The following is a 13749-nucleotide window of genomic DNA, read 5'->3' as shown; positions in this document are numbered from 1 at the left end:
CACGTGGTCCACGAGTGCTCGTGAGACACACAGGTAGTTCCTGGCTGTTTCCAGTCAGCTCAAAGGTTGCGTCTTTTTCTGTAACGCTACGTCTACACCGTCCTCGGCTTACTGCTGGTTCTAGCCCTTTGACTGAAACTGTTTGGATGACCGATGGAAGTTCTTACATCCCTTTAAGAACTGGCTCTACGTCCAAAACGCGCCGCCGTTGATGTTGAACTAGTTTGACCAATCAGGGACTCGGTAGCGATGTATGGATAGTGTCCTTTTTAAAACACATACCAACCGTTACAGAATTCTCGAGTGAACACCGTGTACATTCTTAGCGTGTTCTTGAACACGCAGCACACGCACAGTGTGAATGCGCATAAGGCTCGATGAGAACAGTCTCTCCTGAAGGCCGTCTGGTTAGGGGGGGGCGTCGTCTCTGCGTCAGACGTTCCTCACCGTCCAAAGGAGAGACGGTTGACGGATCTGGAGCTGCTGGTGGAGGAGGTCAAACATCAGACGGAGCCGCTTCTGCCTGCAGATCAGGACGCCAGCAGGAAGTTCCTCCATGTTCAGGGCAGAACGGCCACGATGTTCATGCCTCTGTGTCTGAAGCAAACGTAAAGAAGCGGTCAGGATCTGCAGGTGAGGAAATATTAACCAGAATGATCCTCATGGAATGTGCAGACAAAACGTCTTCCAGACGGCTCTGGTCTCCATGGTTACCATCAGATAAGGTTATTTATTTTGCTGCCGTCTCTATTCTGTTTCAGTTTTGTGTGCTTCGCGGCGGCGAGTGGGCGTGGCTTTGAACAAAAACTCATCAGTCAGAACAAACAGAAATCTGACATAAAGATCTGAAGCTACAAACTTTCATAACCGACATTTTTGTTTTCTTCTGTAAAAATTGATGCTTCAGTGAAGATCAATGAGTTTCCGTGTAAAATGTAGAAAAACATACAAACATCACGGAAAAACATGCACTAAAAAAACACAAGCTGTAAAAAAACATTCAGAGAATTTGAGTATTTTCCCATCTTTCATGTATTTTATTACCATTTGCAATTTTATGATGTTGTTTGTTGAATTTCATGTTCTTGGTTTTAAATGAATTTGATCTCTTTATTGTAAAGCCCTTTGGCACCCTTACAGTAATATATGAATCTAAAAATATATTAAGTTCAATAAAAATAAAGATTGAAAAGTTCTATGTAATGTAAAGACGACATGAAACGGCTTTTGAGCTTTACTGAATCTGCATTTCTTTGCAGAACTTCAACTTTTTCCTCCTAATTCATGTTTAAGACATTCACACAAGTTTAGTTTGATGGTTCATAAGGACCATAAAAAACTGTGTTCACTTCAGAACATGGGGAGGAGTTTCAAAATAAAAGCTTTTTCATTGATGTTCCTTCAGAGCAGTTTCTTGTGTTTCCACACTCTATGGCTTTTTCATGTTCAGGATTGGGTTTTTGCTTTTTTAGAGAACCAAACTGCAGGAGATCAACTGTCAAACAGGAATTCAGCCGGCTACAATTCAGAAAACGACAAAACAAAAACCTGAGCCAAGAAACCCAAACTGTGAAACAGACTGATGACCTCACAGGGAGCAGCTGGAAGATTAAAACTGAAAGCAGCTGTGAAGTGGAGCAGGAAATACATCAGACCCCCCCAAAAACAACAGCAATAAACATTAACGTTAAATAAGATTAGTGTGTCGTCCCCCACCTTTGTGTTTAGATGACAGTGTAGAAATGGTGTTTTTGTTTATAAAGAAAATTAGGCTTAAAACTGCATTTCTGAGTGTTTCTTTATTCAAATCGTTATGAATCAGGAGCAGATGAAATAATGCAGACTGAAAATGTGACAGGAAACACACGAACTCCCCCCTCAGAGCTCTGGGTAATGGGTGATGGGAAGAGGGTACGGGGTTGCTCACAACTCAGAGGTCATTCTCTTTTAAACTCCTGTCGCTCTGAAGAAACTAAGTCCTAGAAAACAACACTGTTTTTTCTTTACTCTGTCTAAAAGCGACAGAATGATCATGAAAAGACACTTTGAATATGGATGAATGGATGTTTCATGCTTAGAAAGGGTCGAGCAGCAGACGATCTCTTTGGAAGACGTAAATAACAAAGTTTGTTTTTATTTTTCTGATCCTGTTTGTCAGCGATGCCATCAGGACAAACCAGATCCGCCTCAAAGAGAACTCTGAGAACTAATTAGGATTATTAAGAGATATTATCTTGGCTTAACCACAGCACAATGTTGTGTTGTTTCCAACAAACTCTTTTGTTTTCTGGTGTTTGGGTGCCAGGCTGCGTGCCACCCGAGGGGAAGCCGATAAACGCCTAGGACATATTTCTGAACCGCAAGCATCTCTGCCAGAATCCTCCTGACTTCTGTTTGGAGCAGAAGACGGCCGTCAGAAAAACTAAAATGTTCTCAGATCCAAGTCCCATCAGACGCGTTCGTGTCGTCTTTCTTCTTGGCTTCTGGTTGCATGTTTTTAATGCCTGAAACCTTTTCTTCAGCCGCTGCTCGGGTCCAGAACGCGTCCGTGGACAGACCCCCCCCCCACCACCACCACAGATGGTTTGCCAGCGTGCAAATAGAATGAAAGGAGCAACAAACAAGTTTTTCCAGATGAATAACTCAACACAAAACATGAGATCATCTGCATAGAATGGCAACAATTCAAATTGCATGTTAAATTTAAAAAAAGAGACGCATAAACAACGTGTTTAAAAACATAAACAGGTTAAATGTCAACACTTCTCACAAATCTGAACACTGAATGATAGTTCTACACTGACACTCCTCAGATTTGATACCAAATGATGTGAAACCGATCCAGAAACTGAGTTTGCAGTAGAGCTGACTGGAATCAAAGCCTTTCAGGACAGAAACTTGATCCTTTCTGCAGAAAGTCAGACTTGTGGGAACAAACAGCTTCATCAGAAATCTGCAGGCTAATCCTCTCATCTTGATGGACGTGACATTGACAGGAAACAATTAAAGACGACAATCCTGCAATTCCAGAGGCCGCTGTCAGCTTCCAAGGAAGACGCTCCTCTGTGCCAGATACCCCCCACACTTCCTCCCCCCTCCCTCTGGGGAGGTTAGTTTTGAAATGACAAACATAGAATTATGAGAGGAATGGGGAAATTTATGAAAGCAAACAGAAACAATGGAGTTTGTCGTAAACAGACAATCAGGTTGTGTTACTTTTTTGATGTTATCAAAATCACATGTTTGCAGATCTTATTAATTTTTTAAATGTTCCTTCTTAGTATTTAGTTAAAGCAGAGCTTTCAGTTGCTCTTCACTCTAACAAGAACTTATTCATGTCTATACGTATTAAATGTGTGTGTATTTAAATGGTTGATGATTTAACTCCTCATTGCATTATATTTACTATTTATTTGTTGTACGGTGACCTTGAGTGCTCAGAAAGGCGCCTTATAATTAGAAAATTATTATTATACTTATTATTAAAACGTTTGAAGTTTACAGCTCTCATGTCTCTGGGTTTTGTTTTTGGTCCTTCATTTATGAGCAGATAAAAGCTGTTCTAGTCCAAGTGAAGGTTTGTTTTAGAGCAAAGAAGTGAGTCTCATCATTGTGGGTCTCATATCCAACAATGATGAGACTCACTACAGAGAGGAAGTTCAGCACCTGACAGGATGGTGTGCTGACAACCTCATCCTGAACACCTCCAAGACCAAAGAGATCATTGTGGATTTTAGAAGGACTAGAAAGGTGGCACACACCCCCCTCCTCATTAACGGGGAGGAGGTGGAGCAGGTGGACCACATCAAGTTCCTGGGAATCCACATCACATCTGACCTCACCTGGTCGCTGCACACATCCCACCAGGTGAAGAAGGCTCAGCAGAGACTCTTCTTTCTCAGGAAGCTTAAAAGGACAGGACTTTCATCTCAACTTCTGGGGAACTTCTACAGGGCAACCATAGAGAGCATCCTCTGTCTGAGTGCTACGGTGTGGTACGGGAGCTGCACCGCTCAAGACAGGAAGGACTTGGCCCGGGTGGTGAGAACCGCACAGGAGATTGTGGGAGGACCTCTCCCACAACTCAACTCAGTGTACGACAGCCGGGTCCAACGGAAGGCTGGTCGTATAGCTTCAGACCCCACCCACCCAGGACATAACCTGTTTGTATCTCTTCCCTCTGGGAACAGATACAGGAGCATCAGAACCCACAGGAACAGACGGAAGAACAGCTTCTTCCCAAGAGCAGTGAGGTCCATCCACCCCCCCCCACACACACACACACACACTCCCCACCACACAACTGTGTCAACAACAGCCCCCCCCCCAGACTTAACATAACCCACTAACTCCTGTCAGCACACAGCTGACAATGCTCTGACTGTACTGAAAAACTATGTACGCAATATTCATTCCATATGTGGAATACCCACTCATGTGCAATATTCACCCCACTATACTGTACAGTATTTATGTCTTATATAGCTCCTTATCCTTATTTTATGTAATTCTTCCTTTTTATATTGTTGGTAGAGAGTTGCTGGAAAAAATGTCATTGTGCACTGCAGAATGATAATAAATGATTCTGATTCTGATTCTGAAAGAGTCGTGGAAAAGTGGGACTCTAACATTTTCTCTCATGTCTTTTTGCAGAAATGTGAGGAGAATGTTTGTGTCGGCCACCTCCTCCACTGTGGCCATCTTCAGACTGACTGTCTGCAGGTGGGAGGGCGTCACTGGAATCAGCATGAGGTGTTTGCTCATCCATTTCTGCAGAAAGGCCTCACTCTGCACCTCTTCTGTTTACCAGACTCAGCAGGTCAGACCGCCAGCGGCGCGTTGATTCCCCTTCTGGAGCTCCAGAAGAAAGAACCTTTAAATAATACAGATGTTGTATTCTGAAAAACAAACTTCTACTGAATGAGTCAGAAGCAGTTCAAGCTGAAAAACGGGCTCCTTCCAGGTTAAAGTTGACAAAAGTGGTGTTTTTCTGGAACCCTCATAAAAATTCTGAATGCAAACGGAACAAACTACAGTTCAGATCGGCGCCGTTCATCCACGCAGATGTTTTTACGAGCGGCAGCCGGTCTCCTGTCATCACAAACATGCAGTTTACATTTTTTCACGCGCTGAAACGTGTGGCGGCACGCAGCACGCCTCGTGGCACGGTGACAAAAGGATTGACGAGTCCTCCTGCTCGACAGCAAGAGCGCTCCTGCAGGGGGGGCCCGGGAGGCCGGGGGGGCCCAGGAGGCAGACAGCCAGAACCTTTTCCAGGAGGCCCGGGCTCCTTCTCCCCACAGTATTCATTACAGCAACATTTGGGCAGTTTTATCTCAGTTCACTTTTGAAGCTGATCCTGATCTCACAGTTTGGTAAAAGCAAAACAAACGAGTAAAAAACCATTTTGGTCAAAAGCTTTTACAGTAAAATATATTTATTTCCAAAAAACAAGGTAAATATCATCAAAATCTGGTGGAAAATGTTTCTCTAATCATAAAATAAAGGAGTCAGAACAATAAACTGATGTAATTTCTGACTTACCTGCTCTCCGGTCCTCCTTGACGATGAAGCTGATGAAGATGAGGAAGGCTGTCTTCTGGCCAAAGCTGAAGAAGTCCTCCTTTAAAGACGCCCTCTGTCCCGGCTGACGTAACGCTGACTTTGCTGACAGATGACCCGTTTCTTCTCCAGTATTCAGTATTTTCTTCCTGCATCCCTCAGATCATCTCACCTGATAACATCCGTCATCAACCGGGTTTCTGCTTTTTAGTCATATCCAGGTTACATAAGGATTTCCTGTAAACATTTTTTATTTTATTTAACTAAAACCTGATTAAAAACACACTTTTATTTGGAGGAAGCAAAGATCTTTGGGTAAATATTTGATCAACATAAACAAAGTTCTCCTGCCCCCCCCCCCCCCCCCCCCCCCCCCCGGATGTTTTAAAAACAGACGTTCTGTTTGATTCTACAGCAGAAAAAGGATTTTGTGATAAATTGTTGGCATTTTTCGTTAGTAAGATACTTTAAGGATGTTCTGCTGTAGGAAGGTGAGTAATAATGAAGCCATGTGACGCGTGTCTATATACGGGCAGCCAGGCTGGCCTGCATTATATCCATAGTTAAAAAACACTTCTAGATGTTCATTTGCAAACAGAAAACACACAGTTGTTTGGTTTGATTGATTCATCGATTTCAAGTATTAATTGCAGTCATTACAATATAAAAATCACACAGATTTTTCAAATGAAATGATGAAATGCATTGAAAACAACAGAGAAACAAAAGCAAAGATGCAGTTAAGTCACATTTTCTTAATTAACTAATCGTCCTCTGTTTAGCGTCAGATTGTCCAGGCTTCAGTGTCGTCCATTAATTTCTGGAAATGGACGCGTCTTCAGACACGATCTCTGATATATATACAGTATTTCTAACATATATCTAACTTTGTGAATGAAGTCCATGTTCATCTCCTTCTGGACACAAACCTCTGTGAACTTAGTGTTAAAGTCGTCTTTTTTTAATCTTCTAGCTTTATCAGACGGTTTCTCAGTCCACCATAATGATGTGTTGGTCCAGCGTTGGTCTGCTGACATTTATTTCTTTCCTTTTTAATGGAAGACCACCTATGAGACATTTTGAATGAAATTACGTCCACCATTTCTGCACTAGAATTAATTTAAGAAAAAAGGCGCCCTGTTTGTTGAGGCAGAGCTACTGCGAGCCTCGTCTGCTGTTTTATTATTCATGTCAGATCCCAACACTAAATAAACAACAGACCATCGTTAAATGCATTACCAATTACACGGAAAAGGATGACATGTATGAATATGATCTCTTTAAATAAAGCGTTGCATCATCAGCATAGGACAGGACAGGTGCAGCAAAGGTAAGCAGACGGCCTTCTCTGTGCTCCACTTCAAACTGTTCTTCTTTCTTCGTCCTCCATCCTGTGCTGCCCTCTACTGGGGCTCAGTTTTCAAACCAACTGCAGGAAGAAAAGGCGTGGCCTCTGGTCCAAACAATGCAGGAAGATACAATAAGATGCTGCCATCTAGTGGTCACTTCACCACAGCACACGAGTTTCACCTTTAGAATCTAGAACCAGAACCTTCAGAGGTTCTGATGGTCATATTTCTCCATCTAATGCTGAACAGAAAGGATGTCAGCTGGAATGGAAATGTGTCTCATCACAGTTTAGGTCCAAAGACGTAGTTCAGCCTCACCAATCAACACGCCTCCACAACAGAACAGCTGATGCTGGACAGCTTGGTTGGAATATTAGGTTTAATGAAGAAATTAGAACATTGGTGGAGCGCTCTGATTGGCCAGAGAGGTGAGTCATGGCTCTCTGTCCAATCAGTGTTTGGAACATGTCCCACAAAGCTTCCTTCATGTTGAACGTCTTTCTCTGTCATCCATTCACTGGATTTCTGATTTCATGCTCAACATTTCAAGCTGATGTCTTTGTGTCTCAGCCTCCAGAAGGTTTCAGCACCACCATCCGGACAGCTCCCACTGCATGTTCTCCTTTAAACCCAGCCGGGCTCCAACCAAGAGTTTGGGAAGAAATCAGGAGAAACTGGAGAACGGAGGAGGAGATCTGAGGATCTCTGCAGAGAGAAGGTGTGGAGAAAAGACAGACGTGCAATGTAGCCAGTTCTCTGACCGAGTCCTCATGAGAGACACGCTACATGTGTCAAGCAGGACAGACGTGGGATTAAAGGGGAGGAGGAGATCTGAGGATCTCTGCAGAGAGATTACCAGGTTGAGTTTGTGTCTGTGGTCTTCTGATCTATGTCAATATTATTTTTATTCTCTGTCTTATTTTCATGCTTGGAGGGGGCGGGGGAGGGTGGGTGGTTTGTTCATTATCTGAATGTTTAGATTTTCTATTCAATGTTGAATCTTCTACAGACAAAATGGTTCAAAGAATCTCTCAGCTGGATCATTTATTAATATGTTCATAAAATAAAAGCAAGTACAAGGATCAGTAGATTCTGCACACATACCACAGATTAGCCCCCCTGTCCTCCCCCCTCCTTGGTTCTCCTCTCTGGGAAAACTTCTCATACTTCTACTTATATATTCTTATGAGTTTCTGATGGACGTCCTCCTCTGATAGACGTCCTCCTCTGACGGACGTCCTCCTCTGATGGACGTCCTCCTCTGATGGACGTCCTCCTCTGATGGACGTCCTCTGCTGTGGAGCTCCAGTCTTCTGCAGGAGGTGCAGCCATGAAGTCCCCCACCAGCCCGTCCCAGATGGCAGTGACCCCCTCAGGGATGAAGCTGCTGGCCGTGGTCCTGAAGGAGTCTCCCACCTGGAGAAATACAAGTTCTAAACATGAGTTGACATTAGTTAGTACAACTGGTACTTTGAAAGGAGGAAAATGGCAGGAAAGGTGTCTGAAGTTCTAGAAAAAGTAACTTTACTTTCACTAAATATGTCTTGTAAAGTAAGTGAAGTAAAAAGGATGGAGTATAAAATATAAAGTATAAAACCTCTTAAAGTAAATGTAATTAAGTAAAAATGAATCACTACTGATCTCTAAGTATTAATAAACTGGACTTTTAAGTAGTAACTGTACTCTCTGCAGCCGTTCATTAACTACAGTAAAACAGTTGATTATTCATGGACACATGCTGGAAAACAGCGACTGAAGTTCACGTCCTGTGGACTCATCTGGACCGGTGCTGGACCAAAGGTCATCAAACTGGACCACAGAGCGTCCCGCTGAGGGCGGCTGTCATTCAGACGCAGATGCTGCCGTCCATGGAGAAGCCCACCGTACTGTCAGCGTCTCTGATTGATGTCATGACATTGTGGAGTGCTCGCCGGTGCCGTTGGTAGGTCCTCCAGAGGAGCTACATTCCATAATGTAGCAATGATACAGTGCAGTAGCTCCGCCCACACATGGATTCATGTCAGGGGAATCAGACTTTTGGATGCAACAGAGGGAGCAGATTCACGGTGCAGCCGAACACAGGCGGCATCAAGAACATCGCAGGCCGCATACCTCGGCTAGTCACGTGATGTCAATCTGATCCCGTGATGTCAGCCTGGTCATTCTAACCATAATCCGTCCTGTGTCAACACCAACCCATAGAGTCTCTGGATCAGTTGGTATGGGTTACTTGGTTCTGACACATGGACTGTTCTGGTCATGTGATTTTCCTTAAAGCGATAAGATGACCAACACAGAATTCTGCTGTCTCTGCTCGGCACATGCCAAGGTTTCAACATCGTCAGATAACTGGAAACCCCAAAGTCTGAATGGGAAACACCTCTGAAGGTGGAAGAGAAGGAGAGAGCAAAGATCCAGATCCAGATTGATAGGATGGTAATGGAGAACCAACCAGACATTGTAGTGGTGGATAAAGAACAGAGGAAAGCCGTTGTGGTGGATGTGGCAGTGATGGGAACATCAGGAAGAAGGAACATGAGAAACTGGAGAAATACCAGGTGTAGTGGAACTCTCTCTGCGTGAGTTTCTCTTGTATCTCCGCTTGAAGTCTGTCCAGCAACTGTTATTTGAGACCTGAGTGAGACGTGTTCTTCATCAACGTTTTATTCCAAAAAATATAAATGACACGAACACACGTTCAAAAAGCTATATCACTTCCAACTTTCTCAGGCTTCAATCAACAATGAGTCTCGCTAACAGCATCTCTGTGACGTAGCCTTATTTCATTGGAAGTTCATGTTACGGCCCCCGACAGCACAAACCTGTTCCAGTCCAGGGGAAATCAAAAAGGGGCCAAAACATATGGACGATGGACACCAAATACATTTAGGAACACAGTTTATTAGATGGTAGAAATAACCTGTGTCCTGTAAAACAGAAAGAAACAATTACTGTGCTGGTCCCAACAAAAGACAAAACAAAGGGATTGGAGCCTTGGCCAAACAGAAAATAATTCAGGGAGACAACTGACCCAGCCACGTTGACCGTCGGAGTCCTCAGCTCCCTGCTAGGGCTGCCTAACAGAATCTAACTATTGAAAGTAAATAAACAAAGCCCACAAATGAGGACTACCAAGGTCCAACCCCAAACTAAAATAACAAAACCCAGCAGTATAAGACTGCTGAGGACCAAGAGGGGAAAAAGAGAAACAAACCAACCAGCACAGCTCCAACACAAAACAACGGCTTTGCTCGGCTCGGCTCGGCTCGGCTCGGCTCGGCTCGGCTCGGCATGCCTCTCTCCTGGTTGTGACCTCCTCTGACTTAAATACCTGGCAGGTGCTGATCAAGATCATTGGCTTCACCTGCCAGGTAAGCAGAATGAAAGGGGATGCAGCAAAGCAGAAGCAGCAAGACATAACAGTTCAACAATGATTATTTAAATGAACTATCAAATGAAAACAGTGCATTTGGCTCCAACATAATCCGGCCCCTAATTGGTTAGCAGGATGACTAAGCGATTACAAACTCAAACAGAGAGAGCCAAATCCTTCAAGTATCCATCTTACACATCGTCTTTCCTTTGTCTTCACTCTTCAGATGCTGCTTCTTCCAGCAGACACAGTTTATTCACAGGCCTTTCCAGCAGACTGGTCTTGGTCTTTATCTGTACTCTTCTCACCGTCCCACTGGAGTCTGGGATTGTTTCCACCACTTTCCCCATCAGCCAAGAGTTGTGAGGGGCAGAACTGTCCAAAAGGAGCCATGAAATGTCTTCTTGGTCTCAGCCATTTCTGACGTTCCTGTTGTTGTGAAAGATATTCACGGTTCCATCTGCTCCAGAATAAATCCACTAGATACTGGACTTGTCTCCATCTTCTTCCTGAAATCCCAGCCGATTTTAGCAACAGCAGGTGGTTTGGTGTCAGAGGCTCGACATCATTGACATCAGCTGACACAGTGGTGAGAGGTCTACCATTGGTGATGCTCTCAGCTTCACACATGATTGTGTGTAGGCAGTCATCATTACCTGTCTGCTCCTTCAGTAGACAGTGTAGTATTCTGGGTCCAGACCTAGTTTGTCTGTCCCACACTCCACCTTGGTGGGAAGCAGCTGGACTGTTGAATATCCACTTTATTCCTTTTGGTTGCATCGCTGGTTCAATGTTGTCGTTGTCCATCTGTTGGACAGCTTCCCTGAGCTCCTTTTCAGCAGACACTAAGTTTGTGTGATTATCTGACCTCATGATGGAAACCTGGCCTCTTCTGCTCACAAACCAACGAACTGCATTAATGCAAGAGTCCGTGTCAAGGCTGTCTGCTACGTCAATGTGCACCGCTCTAAGAGTGAGGCCAGTAAAGAGTCCACCATGTGCTTTGACTGTAGCCCACCCCCCTTAGCATTAAACGGACCAAAGAAATCAACACCAGTGTTCGTAAAAGGAGGTTTGTCTGGCAGAATACCATCTTCTGGTAGGTCTGCCATCTTCTGCTCCCCCACATTTGCTTATATGGATTGCAGGATTAGCCTGTGGAATCCATGATCACACCCACAATGCCCTGTTCTTTCATGAATGTCTCTTAAAATCAGTGGAGAGACTCTGCTGTGTTTTGTCAGATTTCTGGATGTTTTTCTTCTTCTGGCGTTGCTGATTTAGTGAGTCTCGCCCCCAACTCTGAATCTGCCATCTTGAAGAAATGGATCCAGCTTGAATAACTGACTGCTCCAACTGAGTTGTTGGTCCTTCTGCAAATCTTTGATTACTTCTCCAAAATGCTGTCTCTGACTGAACTGAATTATCTCTGACTCTGCAGCAGCCAAATCTTCCTTCCAGTTGTTTTCTGGCATTTTCTTAGGTGTTGCTCCACTTTTTTTTTTTTTGCATCTCAGGGTCTTTTTCTGTTTGACTGATTGCTCTCAGTAACCTTCTTCTTTCCTCTTTCAGGTGTGAAAGTGTTTCCTTTATCTTTAGGATCCATGCCTCTGACCTTCTCAGTTTAAGCCAATCTGAATGGTAGTTAATCAGTTCATTCATTGGTTCCTCATTTTGTTTGACTCTGATGGAGTTGACTGCTATTTTGTTCTTGACCTCTGGATCATTTAGGAGTTTTTCATCCTTTCTCTCCTTCTGTTCTGGAAAATCAGAGTTGTTCTGTTCAACCAGTAGCTTCTCTATTTCAACCATTCAGATCCTGTTTACTGCATGATGAGGTATTTCATTCTAGATGTCCTGTGGTTCTTGTCTTATGGGTCCATTTACCACCCAACCAATGGCTGTTTTTACAGCATAGGGTCCTCCATCTTGGCTGTTCATTATGCGCCATGGTTCCAATGCCTTTGCATAGTTAGCTCCTATAAGTAAGCCAACATCTATGTTTATCTCTGGTAAGCTGACTTCTGACTTCTCAATGTCTGATTGCTTAGGTATGTTTCCAGCGTGGACAGGTATGTTTCTGTGTGTGAACACCTTTGGCTAATCTAAGAATTCTGTGTCTTCACACCCACACACGTCCAGGTCTGAAAGCAGCAGACTGTTCATGAGCTTTGGTTCCTCCGGTTCATCCTGTCCCATGGTGCTGAGAAGTATTCTTGTTAGTTTTTGTTGCAGGTCTTCTGTGCAAATGTTGCTGTGCTTCCCGGGTCTAAAAAGGCATAAGTTTCAACATATTTGTCGCTCTTCTGTGATTTAACTTTCACCGGTACTACAGACAGCACACATTCTTCTTTTCCTGCTCCAGTGTGGCTCCATCACTGCTGCTGGATGGACACTTGTCCATAATAGATATCTTTGTTCCATGTCCATCATCTTTCTTTTCAGGTGTAACTGAGCCTTCCTCTCTTTTTACGTGCAACATTTCCGGATGTTTCAGAGCACATTCTTTACATTCAACTGGCTTTTTGCTAAATTTGCTGAGATGACCTGGAACTAAACATCCAAAACATCAGCCTTTTGATTTGAGGAAATCAACTGGATCTTTGTACACTTGACCTTTGATCTCACTGCACACAGCCAGAGTTTGTGACTGCTGGCAGTCCAAACATGGCTTCTAAAAGCCCTCACACTTCTGCTTAATGTTGCTGAGTTAGCATGTGTCTCTGGAGAATTTCTACTTTCTGAAGAAACGTTAGTTGTAAAAATGTGTTTCTTGGAAAACTGCTTTTCTTTCTGTTCCCCCTTTCCACTTGTGTTTGGACGGCTGTCTGGTATTTGTCCAAAGAGAGGAACTGGAGCTATTTTGGCTTGACGGTGGATGTAGTTCACCAGATCAGCAAACCTTGCTCTTCTTCCATCTCACTCTCTGATATTAAAAGCTTCAGCCTGCCAACGCTCTCTCATTTTCTATGGCAGTTCAGACAACACTATCTGCAGGTTGGTAGGATTGTCCATCTCATCCAAATATTCAGTGTCTTTCATGGTGTTCAGACGTCCAATCAGAAAGACTGCATAAGCAGTTAAAGCCTTTGCATCATCAGATCATTTATCAATAAATGCACTGGCTATCTTTAGTTCATCCCCATATTGGTTTGAAGCATTTGTTTTCTCTTCTGATAGCCTCTGCTAGGTGTCTCTTGGGGTTCCAGCCGTAAACTGGTCCAGAAAGTACAGTTTATCTTGTTCATTGTCATTCTCTGCTCAATTGCATGTTCAAAAGCTCTAATAAAACATTTGTACTGCAGAGCATCACCTCTGAACACTGGAATGTCTTTGGTTGGTGGCTGAAATGGTTGCTGTTGTTTTACTAGCAGCTCAGTGATTCCATTCTGTTTTTGCATGACTGCTAGGATGTCGTCACCTTTTCTGTCCTTCTGGGTGTCTGGCTGATAGCTCAGGATGAAA

The 13749-nt window shown here is 43.6% G+C and overlaps 1 long non-coding RNA gene across 1 annotated transcript; it reads left to right on the top strand.

Annotated features, from left to right (window-relative positions):
* The first annotated feature begins 388 nt into the window (after positions 1–388).
* Positions 389–7733, top strand: LOC144983670 (uncharacterized). Its single transcript, XR_013647435.1, has 3 exons — positions 389–633; positions 4654–4819; positions 7482–7733. It is a non-coding gene; the product is annotated as an uncharacterized LOC144983670 (long non-coding RNA).
* The last annotated feature ends 6016 nt before the right edge of the window (positions 7734–13749 follow it).

Source organism: Oryzias latipes, chromosome 2, assembly GCF_053564925.1.
Source record: "Oryzias latipes strain Hd-rR chromosome 2, Olatipes_Hd-rR_3.1".
Lineage (NCBI taxonomy): Eukaryota > Metazoa > Chordata > Actinopteri > Beloniformes > Adrianichthyidae > Oryzias > Oryzias latipes.
The sequence above is the reverse complement of the archived record's forward strand: the minus strand, read 5'-3'. Positions and strand labels throughout refer to the sequence as shown.